The sequence below is a fragment of the Talpa occidentalis genome, unplaced genomic scaffold (genome assembly GCF_014898055.3).
Source record: "Talpa occidentalis isolate TD23 unplaced genomic scaffold, MPIMG_talOcc4v2.1 talOcc4.14, whole genome shotgun sequence".
In the NCBI taxonomy this organism is placed as follows: domain Eukaryota; kingdom Metazoa; phylum Chordata; class Mammalia; order Eulipotyphla; family Talpidae; genus Talpa; species Talpa occidentalis.
Window position 1 is genome coordinate 72,783,108 of NW_023601433.1, and position 24,118 is coordinate 72,807,225.

The following is a 24,118-nucleotide window of genomic DNA, read 5'->3' on the forward strand; positions in this document are numbered from 1 at the left end:
AGCGGGTACCAAGAAGGGCAATTAAAACAATAAAAGACGAAATCGATAAAACTTGTTAGGCCAAGGGATGTGAGGCAGATACATGGACGGGAAGTCACAGACTCTCCCACCACCCCCTGCCTACCTTGCAGGGTGCATGAGAGGCAGACACGGGCTGCACGGGTTAAGCGCCTGGTACTCCAAGACGCATCGTTTCTGTCTTCTTGAGGGGGGTGGGGTGGGAGGGTGAGGGATCCAGGTTTCTGCTCCTGGGGTTCGAGGGCTGCGTGCAGCTCTGCTCTCCAGCGCTCGGCGCGGGGCTGCAGGGTCCGGCTCAGCAAGCGTTGCCATGGCAACGCCGGGCTGGGCGGCAGGAGGCTCTGCGCGCTGCCCTGCCAGCCTCTTTGTGTCGCCGGGGCAGCGGTGAGCTCTCCTGACTCCCGGCTGCACCCCGCCTCCCCGATCCCACTCCTGGGAGGCGGTAGGGGGTAGGGAGTAGGGTTGCAGGGGCGCGAGGTGGCGGGAGGAGGGCCCAGGCTAGGGACGGGGGTGGGGCGGCTCCGCCAGCCAGCCGCTCCCGCATTAAAATTTCATGGGCGCTGCAGCAGCTACAAAGACGACGCCGGCAGCGCTCGGGGGATCAGAGGGAGGGAGGCTGCGGACGAGTGCGGGGAGGAGTTTGTGATGGGAGGCGCTTGCAGGGGCTCCCCCAGTTTTGCACTGTGAGCCCGGGCACAAAGAGCCCTCTGCACTCGCACCCGCAGGACCGCGGACCCCAGGTAAGAGCAGCCCCCTCCGAGCAGCCGAAGCATCCTTGGCCCCGCGCCGGGAGCAGTCTCATTCCCCGAGGTTGGAGTCGAGGGTACCTCCTAGTGTCCCAGACAGGGTCTAGGGGGTGACAAATGCTGCCCCAAGCACCCCGCGTTTGTTGGATGAAGCGCCTCTGAAGCCGGCAGCTGTCAAAGGCAGCCTAGACCAGGGCCTGGGTGGGGCACTAGGCAGGGAGAAGAGGGTGTGTTGGGAGGCCAGTGCGGATGGGGGTCTTGCCATCGTGATCTGAGGGGGAACAAAGACCCTCCCCTCCCCCCACACCAGGCAGACCTGAGGGGACCCGGTCCTTCTCGGACCACCAGGTTGGCAGATAACTGGCTAAGCTTTGGACAGAGCCCAAACAGTCTCTGAACTAGGGGAAGAGGGGTGGAGGGTGGGTCCTTGGGTCCCTCTTCCTGAGCCCATTCCTCCATGTCTGCACGCAAATTCCAGATGTCCAGCGGCCTGTGTGGCTCCAAAGGGATGGAGAAGGCTGGAAAGCCACCTTCGCTGAGAACATGACATTAGTAACGATAATAACAACACATCCACCTTGGAGCGCTCACCCGATGCTTGGTGCTTTGCAGGCATTATCCCAACAGTCCCAAGAGGTGGTAAGAACTCCATTTTAAAGATGAGGAAATTGAGATCCAGAGGGATAACTACATGTCCAAGGTCACACAGTCAGTGATTTGGAATCTAGATATGTCGGACTCTAAAGCCTATGCACCATCCCCAAAGGGGTCTGGGGAGAGCCCAGAAGCCATCCCCTTCCCATCTTTTCTCTCTGATTAACACTTGAGGGTCTGAGAATTTGTTAAGGAGAGGGCAGACCTCTCCTTTTTCCCAGGGGAGGGACCTAGGATAGAAAAATTTCTTCTCTGATGGACTGTGCAGGGGAGGCCCCAGGGCCTCCAGGATTCCCCACTCTCCTCCCAGGCTCCACCAGTGGCTCCGTGAGCCAGGAATGCCGGTGAGCACACCCCACTGCAGTGCCATGGTGGAGGGAACGCCCCCCACCTGCTGCTGGGGGAGGGAGCCATTAGTGTGGGATGGGGTGGATTGTGAGGGGTGGTGGTGGTAGGAAGGACAGGGAGGTAGCGTGAGGGCAGGGGCTTTGTTTTCTCAAACTGATGGGGTGGGGGCCGGCCAGAGCACAGGGCTGGTACTGGACACGGGGTGCTTTGCTTTCCAAAGTGCATTCCCATTTGGGAGCCTCCAGGGATCTTCTAGATGGAGGGCAAGGAGAGGTGTAGGGTAGGGATGAGTAATTCCATTTGACGGATAGGGAAACCTGAGGACATGATTCTTAGACTTTAGGGGCGTTTCTTCAAATACCACAAATGTCTGTGCCACGTGGCCAGGGGATGAGTCAGCAGGGCTGGGGTGGGGCTGGGTCTCTGGATGTTTACTTAGAACCCCTCCTCCCTCTCTCCCAGCAGGTGGTCAGACCGGTTGGTTATGGAAATGATGCCCCTAACTTTCCCCTCCTGGCAATCTACTTGCCCTCCAACCTCCCCCCAAACCCCCCAGCCTTGTAGCAGTCTGGGTAAAAGGGTTTCCTGTGGGCCACTTTGCCAGTGCCTAGCTTTGGGTGGCATCAAATTCATTCCACACTGAGTCTAGTTAATTTCCTGGTGAAAGAATTTTACTGGTAAAGTCTCCTATGCCCCCTCATGCCCTCATTTTATTGTTTAATGACCCTTGCCATTGAGAAACATTCTGAAATCTACCTTCCATCTTTCTTGCTGCATGTTTAGCCTCTCTCTCCACTCCTTAACCGAGGGAGAATGCTGAAGTTTTCAGAGTCCCCCAAGGGACTTATAAAGTCTCACCGTGAGCTTTCAGAAGAACCATTTTCTATGTGTGCATTAAAAAAGAAAATTTTGGAGATGTCTTTTGTTTTTGTTTTTTTTTTACAAATTTAGTAAGTTAAATAAATGCATGATACTTGCAGGAGATTTGGAAAAGACAAAAATGGAACAAAGAGAATAGACTCCGTGGTTTCATCCCCTAAGAATAGCTGCTGCGTTTATCATTTTCATGCATTTCCTTCTGCTGTCTTTTCTATTTCTGAAAATAACAATCGATATTGTACAGTATATATTTTCTATGTACAATTTTATCTACCAGCTACTGCTTGTAAAAAGTCACATCAGATGTGTTCCTCCCTGTTCCCCTGTCCATGCTAAGAGGTTTGGTGTTTCATGGAGTAGATGAACTGGCTTCCCTCAGGCCCCTAGGGCTGGATCTTCCAGCTGTTGTATTTTTTTAATACCTTCTTCACCCCATTTTAAAGGCCCTTTTCCAAGATCTGACCCATGCTTCTATCAGGGTAGGAGTCCGAATTTCCCCATTGAGGTTGTGTGATGTGGTAGAAAGACAAGAGGAGAGTTACACAGATGTGTGTTTGTGAATCCTGTCAGCACCTACTCTCTGTGTGAACTTCAGAAAGGAAGTCGCTTCCTTTTGCTGAGCGTTAGTCTCGTTATCATAAAGTGGGAACCCTAATTCCTGCTGTCATGAGGCAGCATGTGCAATGTGCCTAGCACCCAGTAGGTTCTTAATAAAGATATTAATACAGTGTCCCCACTGGCTGTGTTCCCTGACATGGCCCCTGAATCTTGCATCGATACTCAGCTTTTTGCTTTTATTTGTACTGGGGCTGTTGCTTCCTCTCTTGGTGATCCTCAGGCTGTTTAGGCAGTGGTGTTTCTGGGGCACTGGGTCCATTGTGCAGGCTCAATGGGCTGATGAATAACTTATAGGCGAGCCTTTTGTTCCAAGGTATTCTTCCCCTTGTCTCTGTGGCCTGGCTCATCTGTCAGCTAGAGCTCTGGGGAACAATAGCCAGAGATACTCGGGGCAGAGGGAAAGGCTGACTGAGGGTGACAGCTGTCTTTCCATCCCTCCCCAGGGTGATCCAATCAGATGAAGCAGGTGTTCCCTTCTCCCTGTGGTGCCAGGTGGGCCCCTCTGAAAGCTACTGGATGACTCATGGAGGGAGGGGCTGAACTATTGTGTCTTCAATGGTGTGGAGTAGATGATTAATGGTAGTGAACTTCAGCTATCGGTTTGCAACCATTGGCCAGGTGCTGCCTCAGGGAGACCCCATGAAAAGGCTGGGGATTGGGCATTGCACACGAGAGAAACTGAGATTCAGAGAGGTGAAGTGACTGACTCAGGGTCACACAGCATGTTAGTTGTTGAGTCAGGATTTGAACCTGAATCCAGTTTGTTTGTAATGAACTATCACACTTGCCAGCTCCCCTTCTAAAAGTGAACTTAACCAGTTGGAAGTCATGGAAGCCACTGGAATAAATCTGTCGGAGGCAGGTTGATATTACCGCCTCGTTTTCTCACAAATACTTATGGTGGGTGTTTGCAGTTTATACATATCTTCTTCAAGATCTTTTCTCATTTAATGCCCACCCCCACATCTGAACATAAGTCTTTTGCTCTTTTGGGGTTTAACAGGCCTGGTTAGGGTACAGTAGCATCATTTTCTAGCTGGGTGATCTCGCAGCAAGATCTGAGCAAGATTTATTCTGAATCTTAGTTTTCTCATCTGTGAAATAGGTATAAGAAGAATCTTGTTATTTTATCAGGTAGGTAAAAGTGCCCACAATTATTCTTGTGCTCAGTAAGTGTCATCTTGTTTTCCTTTTCTCTTCCACAATTCAGGGTGTCTCTGTTTGAGGGAGATTAGAATTTCGGTCTTCTCTGTGTATGTCATGCTTGAATTCATTAAAAAAAAAAATGGTGCCCCCCCCCACCCCCGCCGGCCCCCGTGGCTCAGTGGGTTGAACGCCATGCTGTGAAGCTATCCGCAGCCTCTGCAGCATGGGTTCGATTCCTGGCCGGCCAGGGAGAAACCCACATGGTGTGGCAGACCTCTCCTGTCTCGCCTGCTGCTCCCCTCAGCAGTGTCTGCCTATTCTGCTCCCTGCTCTGTCTCTGGTGAATTCTCTCACCCTCCTGTGCCTCTGACCTGTACCCCAGTTATTATATAAATAAATAAAATGTTAAAATAAAGAAACACAATTGATTTTTAAAAAAAATGGTGCTTTTTGCTCCTTGGAGAAGTTTCTCTCTCCCTTGGCCTGTCTATGTGGAGGCCCATGCACCTTCTTATGCCCAGGAGCTTCTGCTATTTCTTGGCACTCATTAGTCCAAAGCAATTTAGGCCAGCTTGTCTTGATGCCTCAGCTCTCTCTGTGCAGCTATTTTATTCCAGAGTCATGGAAAAAAAACCCAAACCCAGGGGAATCCTGAAATGCAACCAAAAGCATGATTCCCTAGCAGCTGTTTGCCCTTTTACAGAAACTGCACACCGAGTTCAGGGGAAAGTGGATAGTTCACGGGGTGGTGTTGATGGGGAGTGTGGACAGTGATAATAATGATGTAAAGAAACAGCAGACTGCACATACATAGATGATCTTCGCCATCCTGCTTAATCCTCGCAACAGCCCCATTCTGTGGATAAAAAGGCAAATGATAAAAGCTGCTCAAGGTGGCAGAGCAGGGTGGGAATCCATGCTGAAAAGTCCACGTCCACTGCATTAGGATTATTGGCACTGGCCCAACCAAGCTACCTCCCGATTTCCTGTTTTCCTTCTGATCTGCCTCCAATAAGATCAGGTTTGGCAAATGCTATGATTTGAGAACAGAACCCTGGCATCTATTCTCCAACGTGCCTGTGGGCACATATTAATTCTCCCACCCTTTTTCTTTCTCTCTTTGTGATAGCTGGAGGCATTTCCCTGTTTACCCCTGTGGTTCCAGACACCTTCACATGGCCGCCACGACCCTAATCATCAACGGAGTAATCAAGGTGACCTTTCTTCTTCTCAGTGCACCCCTGGGGGTAGGGGAGACCAGCTTCATGCCATGTGGTCAGGTCCACCATAAAGTCCATATGTGTGATGACCTCCAGAATCTCAGCAGTAGGAGGGAACTCTGAGGATCCTCTGGGGTTTAGTTCCTCCATCAGAGCTTCCCTGGAGGTCCCTGATCTTGGCCTGAAGGGGGCTGTCCTTGCAGGCTGGTGGCACTTGAGATGCGGGACCCAGGGGTCCACCTGCCGTGAGGGCTCTGTGTCGTCTTTGATCCTTGGTTCTTGTCCTCTGTCATCACATCTCAGTGAGTTTGAAAACGTAACTTTATTGAGGCATAATTTACATGCAGTAAAATGCAGCCATTTCAAGCATGCATTTCATGGTGTTTTGAAAAATATATACACCTACATAGCACCACTACAGTCACAATGTACAACATTATTATCACCCTAAAATGTTTCCCTGTCAATCCCCTTCCAGCCCCAGCCCCAGGAAATCACTGATTTGCTCTCGATGCCTATGGTTTAGATGTGCTTTTTTCTAAAGTTCTATTAATATGAGATCTTTTGTGTTTGACCTCTTTTGCTCAACCTACATATTTCACAGGTATAGTGAAATAGAGGTCTTTTTGGCCCAGCTTTACTGAGGCACAGTTTAAATATCATACAGATTCACTCATTTCAAGCTCCCCATTCAAGGATGTTTAACAAATTTATCACGTTGTGTGCCCTTACCATGAATCCCATGAGTCAGACTTTGGACAGGTGGGCTGGGAAGCTGTAGTCACTGTGATCAACATGTGTTTAGTAGATTGCCATCTCCCCATGTGACCCCTCACACCAAGGGCTGTGAACCCCGCCCCCTCCTGGCCCCAGAAAACCACAACTCACTTTCCGGGTCTAGGGTTTGGCCTTTTCTGGGTATTTCATGTAAATGGACTCATACAGCCTGGCTTCTTTCACCTGGAATCCATGTCATAGACATCGATAGTTTCCTTTTATTTCTGAGTAGACTCTGTCATGTGAAAGCACTACAGTTGCTTATTCATTCACCAAGATGGTATATTAATTTGATATTTGTTTCTTAATCCTCTTATCCTCCCCACGCCTCAGCCCCCCACCCCGATCCCCCGGAGGGGGAGGGAAGTCTATAGTGAGTTCCACAGGTTTGAAATGCCCCAGATTTCCAGGACATTAGTGTTACACAAAGATTTACTCAAAGTTTAAATTATTTAAATTTTAGGAACACTTGTGTGATCCAGGCACCGACTAAGCTTTGGAAAAAAAATTAACTTGGAGTCAGACTTTGGACAGGTGGGCTGGGAAGCTGTAGTCACTGTGATCAACATGTGTTTGACCGCAAAGCCCCTGTCTGCCTTTCTTCTTGTTTTTCAAAGATTTATTTATGCATACAAGAGCTGGGGTACAGGCCAGAGATGTAGGGGGTGAGAGGATCCACCAGAGACAGAGTGGGGAACAGAACAGGCAGACAGACTGAAAGCACTGCTGAGAGGAGCAGGGGCGAGACAGGAGAGATCTGCTGTGCCATGTGGGTAGCTCCCTGGCAAGGGATTGAACTCGTGCTGCAGAGGCTGCGGACAGCTTCCCAGTGCCATGCTGAACAACTTGCGCCACCAGGGAGACCCCCCTGCTTGCCTTTCTCCCTCCTATCAGCTTGACCCAGGAACGAAAGTTTCCCTGGAGGCCCCCATTGCCTTATTGATGTCAGGGAGTCTGGCCCACAGGTTAAGGGAAGGGTCTTTGTGATCAAGTGTACTTCTCTGAGCAGCCCAGGGTCTGTCTTCAGAGCTCAGCGAGTTCCTGGGACAGAAGAGAGAGGACACTGCCAGCTTCCACAGGACGTTCCCTGCCACATGGGAAGCAGCCTTGCAGATAAGTATTGAAACTGGCCTGCCCACGGCCGCCCAGCCTGTCCTCCCTTGCTCTGGGCAGGAGAGCAGAGGAGCCCAGTTTCCCTAAGTTGGGGGCGTGGAATTGGGGATACGATTCTACTTTTCTCTATGCCACAAGGAGAAACCTTGTCCCCCCTTTATGGGGCCCCGGGAAGGGTAATTTTCACACCCCACTTTTGGCACCAAGACTAGTATTTTATAAGGTCCACCATCAGGAACTGCTGATGAGTTTACTTTGTCTTGAATACTTGTGGATCTGGCATGGGGACCCTGGGGTTCCCGGTGGTCCAGGATGACCCTTCTCTTCTCGGTGCTGGCTTGCTGTCATCCTATTCACAAAAGCTGGCCTGGCAGGCAAGCGGGGACCTCAGCCCTGTGCTTGTGGGACACATTCTCCTCAGTTCGAGGGCTGCTACATCTCCAGCTTTGGCATCTCCCTGCCCATAGCAAGTCCCAGGTACCAACAGCAAGCTCTGAAAATAGGCTGTGAGGGTCCCCGCGTATCCTGGCCTTCAAAGGGTCCCTGCCCGCAGTTTGGTTCCCCAAACTTTGGCGCCTGAGGCCATTAGGAAGAGGTATGGGATAATGAGGTAGGGGGAAAACAACCCAGGCTGGGCTGAGTGCCCCTCCAACCTCCCATCCATGGTCTCAAACTGGGGTTACTGCTGTGCACCCTGGGTGAGTTTCATGGCTGAAAGGTCTCCTGGCCCAGAGATTAGACTCCCCAGGGTGACAGTGTGACAGAGCTGGGTGCGCAGCTCCAGTGCCTGCCTCTGCTCAATGCTCTCATTTGCTGTTGTCAAGCTCAGTTTGCTTTGCTTTCTCTTGGGTTACTTTCTATTGCTGGGGAGCAGGGAGGTGGGTGAAGGGAGTCCCCGCTGCCCCTACAAGGACATTCTGGGGAGGATATTCTGGGGAGGACATTCTGGGGAGGAGAAGGGAGGTGTTGGTGTGCCCTGGCCCAGCCTCCCTGGCTCCTGGGCCTGCTTGTTATCAGAGAGCTCTGGCCAGGTCTAGGGCCTGGGAGAGGCCTGGGTGCAGTTTGCTCCTGAGGCCTGGCTGGCTCTTGTCTTCCAGGATGGGCCTGTGGGATCCACATGGGGAAGGAGCCAGGAGCTGAGCCTGGGCTGCAAGATGTTGGCTGGATGCTACCAGGTAAGCCTGGGTGGGCATGGGGGAGGGAGACCACGTCTTGCTTAGTTTTGGGGGTGGGGAGATTGTTCCTCTTATCCAAGACTCCTCCCGAACCCCAGATGTCTAAGAAGGCCTTGGAGTCAGGTGTCCGGAAAGCTGGCTCTATGTGGCCTTGGAGGACTGAATCAAGACCACCGTGGGTGGGCACATGGCGCAGTTCTCAGTACGTTCTGTTCTTCCATTCAACACAAACAGGGAGGAGCCCCTTCTCCAGCTAGATGCTGGCAATCCAGAGGGGGATACCGGAGACACGGTCCCGCCCTCTCAGGTCTTCATGTAAGAGCCTGCGCTATCACTGCCTCAGTGCGAGGGCTGGAGCCAGCTTCACCCCAAGGCTTGAGGGCTGACCCAACCCCATCTCATGCTCTTGTTCCTTGTCACCCAGATCCTTGAATCTGTCTGGGCCATGCTGAGAGAATGAGCTCCCCGTCCTGAGAGGTGTGTGTGTGTTCGTGTGTGTGTGCAGCTGTGTGTGTGTGTGCATGTGTGTGTAGGGGGAGGGCAGAGCTGCAGTTCCCTCATCTGGAAATTGGTAAAGGAAATCAAGTCCCTGAGGACACCGAAGGCCCTTCTTTTCCACCGTAAGCCCAGCCCCTTCTCCACCCTTGGTGCCCTTGGCGCTGGCTCTGCGCTCCCTTTGCTCCTGTCCTTGGGTCCCCTGTCCTCGCCCTGCCAAGGTGGGGCACCCACACCTTGCATTGCTTCCTTTCTACTCCTAAGTTTCTTCTAAAAGTTATTAATGTTCAAAGTTCTTAGGTGTTGGGGCCACAGGAGGGAGGCTGGGGGTGACTCTGAAGGTGTCTCTGATCTGGGGTTGTGCTGGCCAGCAGGCGGGCGCTGGGGATGGAGCTGCGTCCTCATGCTAACTGCTGTGCCTCCTGCAGGGGCTGGGCCTGCCGCGGCTCCAGGACTCCTGGCTGGTCTCCTCTGACAACTCTGGATTCTGGCCACGGCGGCACACGGAGCAGCCTTCAGCGGTTTTCTGGAACCCTGGACAATTCCTCGAAGATCTCATCCTTCCCAACTCTGGGATGGAGCCGCCTGTGGATAAGAGCCTCCTCTGGTAGGCGCTCGGCCAAGATAGGACCTGGTTCTGGAGGACAGCTGAGGGTGTGGGGGAGCCTGGCATCCCCTGGACCCTGCCTGTCAGGCCTTCCGGTCTCGGCCTGGTGGCCCCTCCTGGCCCTGTGCGGACTGGATTCCTTCTCGCCTCCCAGCCAGTGACCACACAGCCTGGGCCAAGGCCACACGGACTGCTCTTCCTCAAGGACGGGCCCCAGAGGCTCTGACAGGACAGGAGCAAGAACACTGGTTGCGAGTGGGAGGATCCTCCCGGGAGGGAGGGCGGACGAAGCTCCGGGGTGGGCTGGCTGCAGTGTCTTGTGCTGTTTGCCCTGTGAGTGATCTCATTTCTGTGGGTGCCTTTTGGATGGGGCTTTTCTGTGCTTCGCCTCTTCCTGATGGTCCCTGGGAGGAGGCAGTGAGGGTCTGAGAGGTGCCTGGGTGTCCCCCCGTGGTGTGGAAGGAGGAGCAAGGGGTGTGTGGTCCTAAAAGGGCAGAATTTGCAAGAGGTGAGGAGACCCAGGCCAGGGTATCTTGCCAGGAGCCAGGCATGGAGACTTCTTGGTCACCCAAAGAGAATGGGCTGCAGCCAGCTTTACCCCAAGGCTTGAGGGGTGACCCAACCCCATCTCACACTCTTGCTCCTTGTCACCCAGATCCTTGATTCTGTCTGGGGGCGGCAAAGCAGGCCCGCCCCACTCTCAGGCACCTTCTCCCTAGATGGCTGACATCACTTACACACCCACCGCTCCGTTCCCCAAAGTTCCAGCCCTGCCAGGCGAGAGTTTGCCTGCGAGGCCATGGTCTTCCTTGGGCAAGTTTAAGAATCCAACATCCCATTCCCAGCATGATGACGGAGTCTGTATTAGTCAACACAGCTGCCACAGCAGAAAACCACAGCCAGGACACTTAAATAGTAGAGGTGAATTTTCTCACAGTAGTGGAGGCCGGAAGCCCAAGATCAAGGCAGAGGGTGGGGTCCTCCTGAGGCCTCACGCCTGGCCTGCAGGTTTGCAGAGTACCTTTTTGATAGGTCCTCACGTGGCCTATGTGCATTTTGGGGGGCAGGAGAGAGAGAGAGACAGAGAGAGAGAGACAGATAGACAGACAGACTGACTGACTTAGAATTGCTTCCTCTTATAAGGACACCGCTCATATCTGATGAGGGTGTCAGTGACCTTGATTACCTCCTTAAACGTGCTGTCTCTAAATGCAGTCATATGGGGGTTATGGCTTCATCCTGTGGATTTGGGGTGGGATGACATTCAGCCAGTGAGAGGAGTGAGCACGGAAAGGGAAAGCACGGTGCCCTCACCCTTCAGGATTTCCACCCCACAACGAGGGGAAGGGGGAGCAGAGATAGAAGAAGCAGAAATAGAGTGGGGAGTGCTGGGTCAGGGTGGCCTGCGAGATTTGGGGACCCAGGGACTGGCTGGACACAGCGAGTGAGGAGGACCCCTCAGGAGAGGGGTGTCCCTGGGAAAACTGGACTTTGGAGCCTCAGGGCACACAGGCACCTCACCTCTAGGACCCAATTTCCATGCTGAAAGGGGATCCCTGTGCATGGGGTGGGGGGGTGGCACAGGTGGTACTGTTTCTGGCACAGTACCTGTCCCTTGGTAGGTACTCCATAAATGTGCCCCTGCCTCGGGAGTTTAGAGTTAGGGCTAATCCATTTCAGCGCTCTGGACTGTAAACCCAGGATCTTTGATCCAGGGGTGCTCCTGACTAGATGCCCATTTTCCTAGTGTCCCTTTCTAATCAGCTTGGGGGAGTGGTATCCATAGTTACTCAAAAGGCTTCCTGGAGTATGTCAACCCCACTTCTCTCCTTGTACATGTGCTCTGGGCCCTTCCCTGGGCCATGCTTCAGACCTTCAGGATTTCACAACCAGGCCGAGGGGAGAAAACCTGCTCGTGTGGAGAACTAGAGAATGGACCTAAAACACGCTGTTGAGGCACAGTGCTCAGGGAGGGAATAAGGCCCCAGAGGAGGCTTAGCAGAGGTGGGGGGCGGGGGGTCTGAACCCGGCTGCAGGTGACAGATGAGCTCCATGAAGTTGGGTGTGGGGGAGGGCAGGGCAGGCCAGTGGTTGGAGCAGCCAGGGGCCTGGCAGGTGGAGATGGAGGATAATTCACCTGACCTGGTAGCTTGGCAGGGGTGGGGTCACACCTTTTGTGGGAAGATGCTGGTGTGAGTGTGTGTGTGTGTGTGTGTGAGCGTGTGTTTGAGTGTGACAGGTTCCAGCCTTCTGGGAAGGGACTGACCAGACCAGGCAGGGGGATTCCAGCCAGGGCAAACAGGGGCCATCTTTAGGGGAGCTGAAATGCTTGGGGTAGGGGGACTCTGAGGTCCATAGTGAAGAAATAGGGAAGCAAAATGCTTCCAAGCAAATGCTTCCTCATCCGTGGGGAGAGGATGCCTCCCAGTGGGGGTCGGGGGCTGAGAGGCAGACCCCCTGCCCTGGTCAGGCCCAGCTCCCCTTGGCTGGTGAGGGTGGGAGGCCTCTGGAGCTGCGCCTGGAGGGGCCGGGCAGTGTTGCATGGTGTGATTAACCTACTAACCCAGGGCTTGGCCGGGACGCTGTGGTGTGTGACGAGGTGCCTGGCCTTCTGCCAACTGACTAACCCACTAACCAGGCCCGAGCATGCCCTACTAACCCCCCGCAGCCAGACCCTACTAACCTTGCAGCTCATGGGCCTTTCGAGGGGCTGGGATGTGGGGGGCAGACAAGGCTCCGGAAGGCCTTGCCCGTGGCCTGGGATCTCTGTGCAGAACCACATTCCAGGACAGGGCGTTCCAATAGGACTCACCAACTCTGCCACCCCCTGCTGGAGGACTCACCAATTCTGCCGCCTCTCTCTGAGCCCCACTTTCCGTGGCAGCAGAAGGGGGGTGCTGAGCCTCACCTTACCGATTGCAGTGAGGATGCCCATGAATATAAAAGCCCTGGCACATGGCAAAAAAGGGCAAGGGTGGAGGTCAGAGGCTCAGAGAATCTACTGGCGCCCCCTGTCTCGGCCCTGGTCCCTCTGGGTCTTCTGCACACAGACCCTTCTGCCAGGGGCCAGATGCTCGCTTTGAACCCCTAACCGTCTCTTCCCCACATTCTTCCTCCTCAGCTTTCTTTTAGTAGACAGCTCTTTTGTTCGATTACTAACCTGTCTAACCCAGGGGTGCCTCAACTGCACCCCGACCACCCCTTAACAAACTAACGGACCCGCGTGTGTTCTTCCTTCTCTCCTAGTGACTCCCGTGTGTGCCTGCCGAGGTGCCCCATTCGCTGGTGCTGTGCTCTGACTTACTAACCCAGCCCTACTAACCCTGTTTCTCTTCTTACTAACCCCAGCCCTGCCGAGCTCTGGGCCCCGCTGGGGGCTGGTCCCCCTCCTTTTGGCAAGCAGATATTCTGGGGCTGCCCCTGGAGACAGGTGCCCCCACTTTGCAGCCCTAATTGGCTGTGAGTCCAGCACCCACTGGGCTGAGGCAGGTGATGGCCCTAGTAACCACACCAGCCGCCCCGAGGAGTGGCCGTGTGGGGCTGGCCTCTGAGCAGGCCCTCTCTTCCGTCTGGTTGCCACTGGGAGTGGGCGGGACCAAGGAAAGAGGCATGTGCGGAGGCCTGTGGGTTAGAGTGTAGAGTTCTGGGCTTTTCCCAGCTGAGGGAGCTGAGATGATGCCTGTGTGACCTTCCTTGGAGGGAAGTGAGGGTAGAGTTTCCTACATTGGAAAGCAGCCTGTAGAGGCCAAGGAGTCAGTGGGAGGCGACTCGGCCCGCACGGAAGTCAGTAATTGGCGCCCTCCCTACATTGGAAATCAATGAAAGGATCTTCCCCACACTGGAAATCACTGAGTGGAGCACCTAGTACAGGGTGTCAGCCATTTCCATATTTGAAGTGTGAGAAGAGGCATTTCCTATACCTACACCGGAAGTTAGCGAGCGTGAAGTGAGTGGCCTGTCAAAAGGCAACGAGAAAGAACGTCCAAGACATCGGTGAGATGGGCCTTTCCTACAAGAGGAAGTTGGCTGAAGGGACCCTTCCCATAGCTGAAGCCAGGCGGGCAGAGTTTCCCACCGGGGGAGTACTCCCGGGTGGTTTCATTCCGAGGTCTCTGAGAAGGACTGCCCCACACTAGGCCTTGAGGAGGCAGGAAGAAAGCACGTTTACTCTGGGTTCTGGGTTTGCATGAGGAAGAAGTAAGAAGCAAAAAGTGAACTCCAGGGCCCAAGCAGTTCTGCGATGCCTCAGGTCAGTCAGGAGTTTGTCCCTGGCTCCCTGTCCCCATGCCCCTGCCCCAGCCTGCCTCCCCCAGAGCCCGCCAGCCGCTAAGCCGGGGCCACACCTGGGGGTGACTATGCCTCACCTCCAGTAGGCACCTTGGTCTCTTTGGGCTAATCTCTGGCTCCTTTGCACTAACTCTTGCTCTCACCCAGCTAATCCCTGCCTTGCCCTGGCTGCCCCCGGGGGCTGACCACTAACAGCCAACCCTTCTGGTCTGGGGGCTCCAGGTTCCTGGCCTGGCTCTGACCGGCTCTTGATTAACCTCTCCTTCACCTTGACTAACTGCTGCCCTCCTGGTCTGTTCCTTTCAGCAGAAACTAACGGCTTATGGATTTCTTTCTGACTAACAACAGGTCTAACACTCCACATTACCATTACTATTAACAGCTTGCTTGTCAGCATGGCTGCGATGGGGCTAACAGGTTCGGAACCGGACTAACCCAGGGGCAGGTATAGCAAATAGTGTGGGACGCGATGATGGCTCTGGATCAGAGCCATCTGAAACCAGTCAAGTCCTGTACTCTAAAGGAGGGGGTGCGGCTGGTGTGTGGCCCCTTCCTTGCGGAGAAGTTTCTGTTGTGGCAGGGTCAGAAGCATAGTCAGTCTTCTAAGGGTTTGACCGTTGGATGTATTTCATTAACTCTTCAAAATCCACATTTGTTCTTTGATTCTTTTTCACAACCACCTCTTAGCTGCAATAGTCTAATTGAGTGAGTCCAGCTCTTGCAGACCTCAAAAAGCCTGTCTGGTATGTACAGAGGGTATGCCAGTATGATGGAATTATCAGTCACTGGGCCAGGCCCTAGAGCCCCAGGTTTGGGGATTTTAGGGTATTGGAAACCCTAGGACATTAAGCTTTAGATTGGAATGTGCAAGATGTTGTAAATTCATCACCCATTTACGCTTTAGTGTAAATTAGTTTCTATGCTGACTTTTATGCAATTTAACTGCACTAGGAGATGAAAGTGAGTTTGGATTTCTTCATAGCAGGGGAAGCCTCTTTGAGAGCAGAGAAGGGCAGCCTCAAGGCCAGGGGTTCCTGCATAGAGGTAAGAGGTGACTCCAGGTCAAGGATGTATAAAGAGACATGTTTTGTTGGCTTGGTATGGTATTCAGGGTCTGAAGGACAGGGCAGCTCACAGCAGGGCGTAGAGGATTGGCTTAGCATAGGGTCAGTGCCAGAGGGGTCTGGAGGCCTCACAGGCTTGGACCATTCAGTGCTGGCCTGGGGCTGAGAGCCTCTCTGACGTTCATGGGCTCAGAACTAAGGAAGTGGAGCTGTTAGTGAGGCCTGAGGAGATAGAGGCCTGAGCTGTAAAGCAAACAAGTGCAGAAAGTATCACAAAAGGCTTGGAGGTGCCTTGACTGGGAGGTGGGACCATGGAGGGCATTGAGCCTGCACTGGGGAAGCACCTGCCTGCCGCCCTCTAGCGGCCACCTTGCCCCATGTCACTTGAAGCGGGAAACTCCGACACTTCCATGCCGGAACTGCTTTCTTCAGCTGTAAAGCCCTGATGCTTCTTTGGGTGCTGAACACAGCTGCATGATGGGGCCTACACATGGGCTTTTCTGCCGTAGTGCTTGTTTATTTCTTTGGGGGAATTGGAAAAGTAAACAGGAAATGCAGTGAACTAGGGGTGGTTGGGGCTGTGGGAACACCCCACCATGAAGACATACTCCGTCAGACGCTGTGCTAGGCATGGGAGATGAGTGCTGATAAAATGCTATGCAGTCTTCAGGAATTTTAATGCCAAGGTGCTGGGTGGGTGCCGGTAGAGCAGCCGTGGGCAGGGAGGTAGATTTTTCTGAGAAGGAAGACAGGCAAGATGAGCCTTGTGTGGGCCGTGTGGCGGGGGTGAGCTCCAGGAAGGAGGTATGGTGGACACACAGTCCTGGGGATCAGAGAGATCCAAGAGGTCTGGAAAGTTCATTGGGGCAGTAGCAGAAGACAGAAGATGGATAGCACCAGGTCTAGTTTCCAGGGAGTTTATCTTCAGGACAGTGGGGATCCCTGGATGAGATCTGAGGGAAGATGTTGGGTTTGTGTCTTAAGTTGACAATTTGGCTGCTTCAGCCCAGGTGGAGTTCTGAGGAGCTTGTAATGACTTTTGGTCAAAGTTTACAGAAGTGACTAAGACTTCTTTCAACGAGAAGATCCGTAGGCCCATCTAGAATAAGCAGGACCTATAATGCTTTCCTGGTAAGAGGGGGTACTGCAGTGATGACTTGGAAGAGGGGTGGTCCCGGAAGTGCATCACCTGGAGAAGGCCCGAGGGCGTGTGGTCAGGGCCTGGGTGTTGGAAAGGGAGTCCATGTGTCCTGCGGGGCAGCCAGGGGATCAGGCAAGTGTGGAGCAAGCTTCAGAGAGGCTGGTCCTGGCCCCAGGGAGGAGAAGGTGTGACTTACTGGGGAACAACCTGCTCCTGCAGGCAGAAGGATTGGGACTAAGTCACCTTTGAGGTCAATGATGATGGTGATGAGGTTGATGGTTTTAGAATTGCGTGAATGTGGGTGAGTGTGCATGTGTGTGCTTGATTTCATACCTGGGGAAGCTGATCCCAAGTGGCAGCTATAAACTGTCTGCCCTTCTAGCCCTGCCCTGGGCCCACTGATGTTTGCCTTGTTGTTGAGTCCATGGAACATGAGCCAGGCCACTGACCTCCCACTCTGAAGAGGGGTCTTAACCCTTTCTTTAGCAGCCGCACTGAGGAGTAGTCTCTGCTTCTGTGGAGCCCGCCCGAGGGTTGTGCTGGCATCAGTGGTTACATATTGAGCTGGGGGATGCCTGGGGTGGGGGCCTGGATCCATCCCATAAAAAGACCCCAGAGGCCCTCTTGAGAGTCTTTGCAGGGACCTATTGTTTTCCTCTAACAGACCGAAGCTGTTTTCCTCGGCACTGTCTCCTGGGGATGCTGAATGTGGGGACAGAAATTCTGTTGTTGATTAAAAATCAGATTTTTACATGGATCTAGCAATGAAGTGTGAACTTGCCTTTTTGTTCTCATTCGAGTGTAGCTTCTTTTGTTTTAAATACCACTTTGATATTGAAAATCCAAGGATGGCTGTGACTTAGGAGACTGGATGTAGAGTTTGGGGAAAAGGGAGAAGCCAGTGGTATTTTCCAGGAACACAAGTGGGTCTTCTCAAGACCGTAACCTTAGAAGTCAACAACACAATAAGTTCTTTATTTATATTCTTAGTTGTGGGAAAATACACATAGCAAAATGGACCAATTTAATCAATTTAATCATTTTACAATTTAATGGTACTAAGTACATTCACATGGACAACCTTCACCGCGATGCTGTGTATTGTGAAAGCACTACTTCATGCCTCGGACAATACTTCTAACTAAAATAGAGACAGTGCTTCGGAGAAAGTCCGGATTCTTATTGTCAGGGGGCTTATGTTTCATTGGGGAGGAAAATAATACCTAGGTGACAGAAAAGGCAGAGAGCACTTAGTGTCTGGTGGTTAAGGGGGAAAATGCTTGATGCATTATTTCCACTCTGCCTTACAGCATGCACGGCAGACATTGCTAATGGATTGCCTGTCTCTCTTTGGAAACTTGGATGTATCTTCAGGATCTTTCTCAGAACAGTGTTTTAGGCACCTAGGACCACTTTGTTGGGGTATTTATTTTTTAAGATTTATTTTATTTATACAAGAGCTGGGGTACAGGCCAGAGGCATGGGAGGGTGAGAGGATTCATCAGAGACAGAATGGGGAGCAGAACAGGCAGATGGTCCCAAAGCACTGCTGAGGGGAGCAGCGGGCGAGGCAGGAGAGGTCTGCTGCATGATGTGAGAATCTCCCTGTCCAGCCGAGAATTGAACCTGTGCTGCAGAGGCTGTGGACAGCTTCACAGCTCTGTGCTCAACCTGCTGCACCACGGGGGAGGCCCTCTTGGGGTATTTTTAAGAGCTGGGAGTCATTCCTAGGATTGAGGATCTTGACATAGTTGGAATCCCAGCTTTGCCGCTTGGCTGCTGTGAGACCTTGGGGATAACTCCCTTCTCTGAACCCCTTTCTGCTCTGTAAAATGAGGGCAGCGCTTTTACCTGCTAGGACTCACCTGAAGACTAACAAGGGAGTAATCTCACATTGTTAAGACAGAGCCTGATGCCTCAAATCTCATTTTAGTGTTCCCCTGAAATCTCATTCCATGTTAGCACAAGATGGTGGGATGGATGATGGAGGGGCTGTTGGAGAGGAGGTCAGGGGGAGGTGAGTTGAGGATGGGGCGGGGGGGGGGAGCCCCCCGGAGGAGGTGACACAGGAGGGAAGTCTTGAAGGATGGGGAAAATCAATTGAGATAAGGTAGTCATGGTGGTATGGTATATTTGGGGCGGCTCCTGGAAGATTTGTCAGACCAGTTCTTAGGAGACAGGGCCTGGCCAGTGGGGCACAGCAGGGTGGGCTTTCTGGAGGGTGGTGCAGCCCGAGCTCAGAGGTGAAGGCTGGCCTGCTCAGCAATGTTTCAGGTGTGATGAGAAGAGTCATGAATCTCTCCAGATGGGCAGAACGTGAGGGCTTGGGGAGTCAAATGCCTTCTGTTTGATGAGGGATGGAATTGGGAAGGAGGTTGATGATCTTGGGGGAAGCTCTGGGGTCTACACTGAAGAGGAAGGAAATTGGGTGGGGAGCAGAAGTAGGGTCAAGAGCGGTAAGGGCACTTGCACATACATGCAACCCCCCCTCCCCACACACACAGAGTTTGCAACACTCCTGGGCCTTGTACAGCCCAGAAGGACACTACTCCTGTGCCTATCGTCCTGGCTGCTGGTATTAATTCTGGGTGATCTTGAGAAGTCACTTTCTTCTGTAAAAGATGCAGTCCATTGAGGAAGTCTCTAAGGCCCTTCTGTCTTTAAAACACTAGAAGATACCTAACTAGAAGATGACTTCTTCCTATTCCTGTCAGCTTTCAACCTCCCACTGGTGTCTTAACTCCCCTCCCCCCACTATCTGACTCTACTCACCTAGAAACCATATACTGAGTCCTCCCTGCATACCAGGAAGTGCCCTAAACGCTAGAAATCCAGACTGTAGCTTTTCTGTTCCTCTACACACTCATCTAATTCTTGCTGGAGGATCTTTGTGTTGGCTGTTCCCTTTGCCTGAATACACGTTCCCCTGCTTTTCACAGGGTGGGCTTCTTTGTGGCCCCCAAGTCTCAGCTAAACATACTTGTTCAGAGTCCCTCCTGACCACTCTGCTTGTGGCCCTACTAACACTTCAGTTCTCATACATTTTGGTCTTAAGACACTCTTAGCAGGTGCAGTGAGTGGTTGCTAACAAGTGGGCTCTGGCATGGACCACTTGAAAGAATCAACTGTCTTCTCATTGCATTAGTTCACAAAATTTTCTTGACCTGAATCTGTGCCCAGGGGTAGCCATGAATGGGGCAGCACCCCCTTCATCCTCAGCCCCCGACCCCTGGATTTCATCATCAGAGGAGGCGGCAAATGAGCAAGTCAGTATGAAATCACCAACTGCCCAGATCTCCAAGGACAGTGAACACCTGCAGGGGAGGAGAGGAGACAGGAATCAGTGCAGAACCTGTTATATCAGGAATGAAAACAGACATTTTAAAAAGACTTATTAGTTGACTGAAAGAAACAACAATGAACTCATTGTACAACAATATAAATAACACTCTTTGTGAAACATAACTATTCCAAAACAAAATAAATTTGGTGGGGAGCATTATTTCACTTTTGTGCGTGTATGTAAATTTCTTCCATGTTTGGCTTAATAGGAGACAGATCCTGTTGGGTTCTGCTATCTGCTTCTGCAATCAATCTGTTTCAATACTTGTTGCAATATCACATGTCATGTAATCCCTGGGAAACCCCGTTGTGCATCGTGAGGGAATGAGATGATGAAGACAAATTCAAGCCTTTCTGGGACACTGATCTCCTCATCAAGAGGACTGCAGCTCTGTCGCAAAGGCCTGTTCTTGCTTAAAACTTGTGCCCATCTGAAATGACCTTGCTTTCTTGTCTGATTCCACTTCATGTGTCTCCATCTTGCTTGTTTATTGCTTCTCCTGGGAACTTGGGGGCCCAGAACCCCTGGTAGGCCATCAAACTGACCCAGCCAGAGATGCAGTTCTTAGGCAAGACCAGCAGATGGCGGTGTTGTCCCAAGACAGCCTCTCTTTCTTCTTGGAAAGCTGGTTACTCTCTGGGGTCTTTGGGGTCTAGGGGGATATGCTTTGGTTCCCAGAATTTTAGGGTATTGGGAATGTGTGGGGTTACAGGATGAGACTGAAGAGTATATAGTAAGGATAGCAACTCTGGTAAAGCTCTGCTCATTTCTTTGGAGGATTTCTGTTCTGAACAGAAGCTAAGTCAAGTGTCTTCCCATCTCTAAGCCTCAGTTTCCTTCCTGGAAGAATGATCAAACTAAGACCTGGGCTTCCACTTCACCATGCAGCTCTTGGCAAGGGTCACTTAATTTTGACCACACTGGTGTCTGGCAATGCAAGGTCCCCTAACATTGTCTCTCTGAGCTCTGGAGAGTCCTAAGATCCCCCTGATGCTGTGGGCTGTGGCTGCAGGCAAGACCATTCCCCTTCTGCGGGAGCCCACCTGCCCTGACCGCTCACTCTGTGCCAGGCTCTGTGCTAAATGGCTCCTACATGTTGATTCATGAAGTGCTGGTAACACTTGGGAATTGGGGTTTGCCATCCCCATTTTTACAGGGGGGCACTGAAGCTCAGGGCCATAAAGAGACTGATCCAAAGACCTGTTTCAAGATGGTTATCACTCCCAGGGGTGTGGGTCACCCCCAAATGCTGCCTCTGTCTTTTCAGTAAGATTGGCAGCTTGTCTCCCCAGTGATGCTTCCTCCCTGCGAGGTGCCCACTGCCTCAGAGAGCGGGGCACAGTTTGTGATGTCATGCTTGTTTAGCACATTTCCAGCCTCCCTGGACTATGAGCTCCACAGGGTGGGGGATGATGCCTGCTTGCTTCATGGGCACCCAGTGCTTGGACCAGAATGGGGGGTGAAGGAGGTTTTGTTGAATGAATGAGCCAGTTGTGCCGCGTGGTGACCATTGCCCAAGCTGACTCAGGATGGCCAGATCCAGTGCCTCTGTGACTTAGAGCTGCTGATCTTACCCTTTGAGCCTCAGTTTCTTCATCTGAAACTGTCTCAGAGAGTTGTAAGCCTTCCTTAAGGGGATGATGGAAGCATCACTGACTGGGCCCCGACCCTCTCTTGGACAGCTGAGGTCTGTCCAGGGCAGGGAGGGCTGTCAGCAGAATCCGGCCTGAGATCAGACCCAGGTCAGCTGCATCTGGTCACTGAGCGGCAGGCAGTCTGAGCAGTTGTGCCTCCGGCAGCCTTGTCCTCCCAGCCCCCAAGCCCACCTGAATGTGGGCACTCCAGGAGCTGCAATCACAGTGTCCAGCTCCTCGTGGGGGTTTCTCACCAGGCCCACGGCAGACCAGACAAACAGACTCCCCTGTGCAAAGGCCCATCAGATCACATAGCAGGTGAGGAAGAGAAATGCTATCAGCCGGTTTCCTAGTCTTTCCCAATCCTCTCACAACAGGCCTCTGCTGTGGGAAGGAGCTTGCTTACTCCCAGAGAAAAGCCCTGGAATGTGAGGAATGCACTGGAACCTCCCACCAGGCCCCAGGACAGGATGCTGGAAGCCCAGGGTGTTGAGGGCATTTTCCCACCCACCCCAGGGCCACTGGGCCACCTGGGAGCTCAGACCAGACAGCACCGGGGTCAGGCCTCCAGCTCCTTGAAGCTTCCCAGTTTCTCAGGCTGGGGTGATGGCGCCCCTTCTGGGCTCACACCCAGCACTAGCACCCTTGGGTCTGGGGCCCAGCTGTGTGCTGAGGAGGAGGAGGTTCAAATCTTGACTCAGACACTGTATAACCTCAGACGAGCCACTCCACCGGTCTGCGCCTGTGTGCCTCTGTGTAAAATGGAGAAAGTGGTGGGCCTGCGTGCTTGGGATTATAGTGAGAGTGAAAGGCCCTGGTGCACGTGAGGCTCCTGTCAGGCTACAACTTAGTAAGGTTAAAAACTAAGCTGGAATAAATATAAAAATCTAGGCTGGGAAAAACAAAGGAATGGATAAGGCTGTCTTGGGCACAAGGCCATAAAATCAACCACCGTGACCAGAAAACCCAGCCCAGCTCCAGGAATGCAGAAGCAGAGGCCAGACACGTTTCTGTGTCAAAGGCCAGCACCCCAGACCAGACATCTCAGCAGATAACTGGGGCAAACTCATACCCCAAGTTAGAAACTCCAACGCAAACAGAGTATAAAAGAGACTCAAATCCTCCTTTGCACGCAGACTTCTCCCGTCTCGCCCGCTGCTTCTCTTAGCAGTGTATTTCAATAAATCTACCTTTTCTGTCCTCCCTTCTCTCTCTGGTGAATTCTTTCAACCCCACAATTCTGGCCTCACCCTGCTTTTCTCCCCACAGCAGTTCCAGGTGCAGAGTTTAAGTACAAAGTCCATGCGGAGCCAGAACAAAGGGAATGCATTGGTGTGCTGGAGGGACAGAGAGGAGGCCAGGGGGACAGAGGCCAAGTGGGAGGTGGAGGACAAGTTGGGCGCCCAGAGGAGTCCAGGTGAGAAAATGCACAGTGCTGCTGGGCTGCGCTAATTTGCAGCAATGTTTCTCCTGAGTCCACTGCAGCGCTGCTCACACTCGCCAAGCCATGAAACAACTCAACGACAGATGAGTGCATCGAGATGTGGCATATAGGGCCTCCCTGGTGGCGCTATCACTTCTGTGGCCTGAGTTCGATCCTGGCCAGGGAGGTGACCCATATAGGGCGCAGCAGATCTCTGTCCCTCCCGCCTGCTCCTCTCAGCAGTGGATTTCAGTAGGTCTGCCTGTTCTGCTCCCCACTCTGTCTCTGGTGATTCTTCTCAGCTCTAGCACCTTTGACCTATACCCCAGTTCTTCAATGCAAAAAAAAAAAAAAAATGTGGTATGCCATTCTCCACAACATGGATGGAACTGGAGGGTCTGATGTGCAATGAGATAAGTCAGAAGGAGAAAGACGAACACTGGATGATTTCACTCCTGTGTGGAACACAGAGAAAGTAAACAAAGGAAGAGACAAAACAAAACCAAAGCAAACTCTAGAATTTTGACTGGAGAACTGGGGCTACCAGAGGGGGAGTGTGGGGGAGGTGGGGAGCAAGGGGAGAAGGACCCAATGGCCTAAGGGGGGAGGATTCAGGGGCTTGGGTGGTGGGTGTGGCGTGGTGACAGACATCTGAAGAGGCGTGAATTTATATCCCTAAATTGCCACCTTGTGAAACATTACCTCAATTTAAAAAAGCTGTGATGGAGCCATTTGTCACCATCACACCCTTTGAGCTTTGCGCATAGTCAGGATGCTGCCGTCCTGGTTGGAGGGGCTGTGGCCCCAGCCGGGTGTCGGCTGCAGCATAGCACTGAGCACGGGCTTGTGCTCTTGTCCGCAACCACCAGCCTACGACCGCCGGCGGGCCCCTTCACCTGCTGAGCCTCAGTTTCCCTCTCAGTGTTGTCGTGTTGGCTCAGCAAGATGTTGGCCTGCAGAGGGTTTGTGCCTGTGAGGTGCCATTTGCAAGGCAGGAGACGTTTGGGGGTTATTTATATATACATTTCCATTTTTCCCAGTCAGGTTATTGGCCCCTCGAAGGCCAAAGACGGGTGCCCATCGCCTCCCTGGGGGCGGCGTGACACCAGGGGTGCCCCTAGGAGTGGCCCTCTGCGGGCACAAAGTGCTTTTTAGGCTCACCTGGGACATCCCTGCTCAGTGTGGACTCTTCCAGGTCCAGCTGACCCCACGCCCTGCTGGACGCCAGACCACCCTCTCGCCAAGCACCCAGAGCTCTGAATTGTAAGTTTTCTCGAGGGTATCTTTGCATTCGATCAAGCAAGAGTGTCTCAAAATGAGGTCCCCCCAACTGCATTTCTCATTCACTCTTGTGAATCAGAATTTCAACTATCCCCCATATCTGCCTTTTTTAATGATCTACCTGCCGAGTGATTCTGAGGCTCACAGAT

The 24,118-nt window shown here is 52.6% G+C and overlaps 1 long non-coding RNA gene across 2 annotated transcripts; it reads left to right on the plus strand.

Annotated features, from left to right (window-relative positions):
* The first annotated feature begins 666 nt into the window (after nucleotides 1-666).
* On the plus strand, nucleotides 667-11,819 carry LOC119245292 (uncharacterized). 2 transcript variants are annotated; one of them, XR_008551934.1, is made up of 5 exons: nucleotides 667-758; nucleotides 1,243-1,403; nucleotides 5,539-5,623; nucleotides 7,416-8,694; nucleotides 9,618-11,819. It is a non-coding gene; the product is annotated as an uncharacterized LOC119245292 (long non-coding RNA). The 2 variants fall into 2 exon arrangements; XR_005125257.2 differs by lacking the exon at nucleotides 1,243-1,403.
* Nucleotides 11,820-24,118: the final 12,299 nt, after the last annotated feature.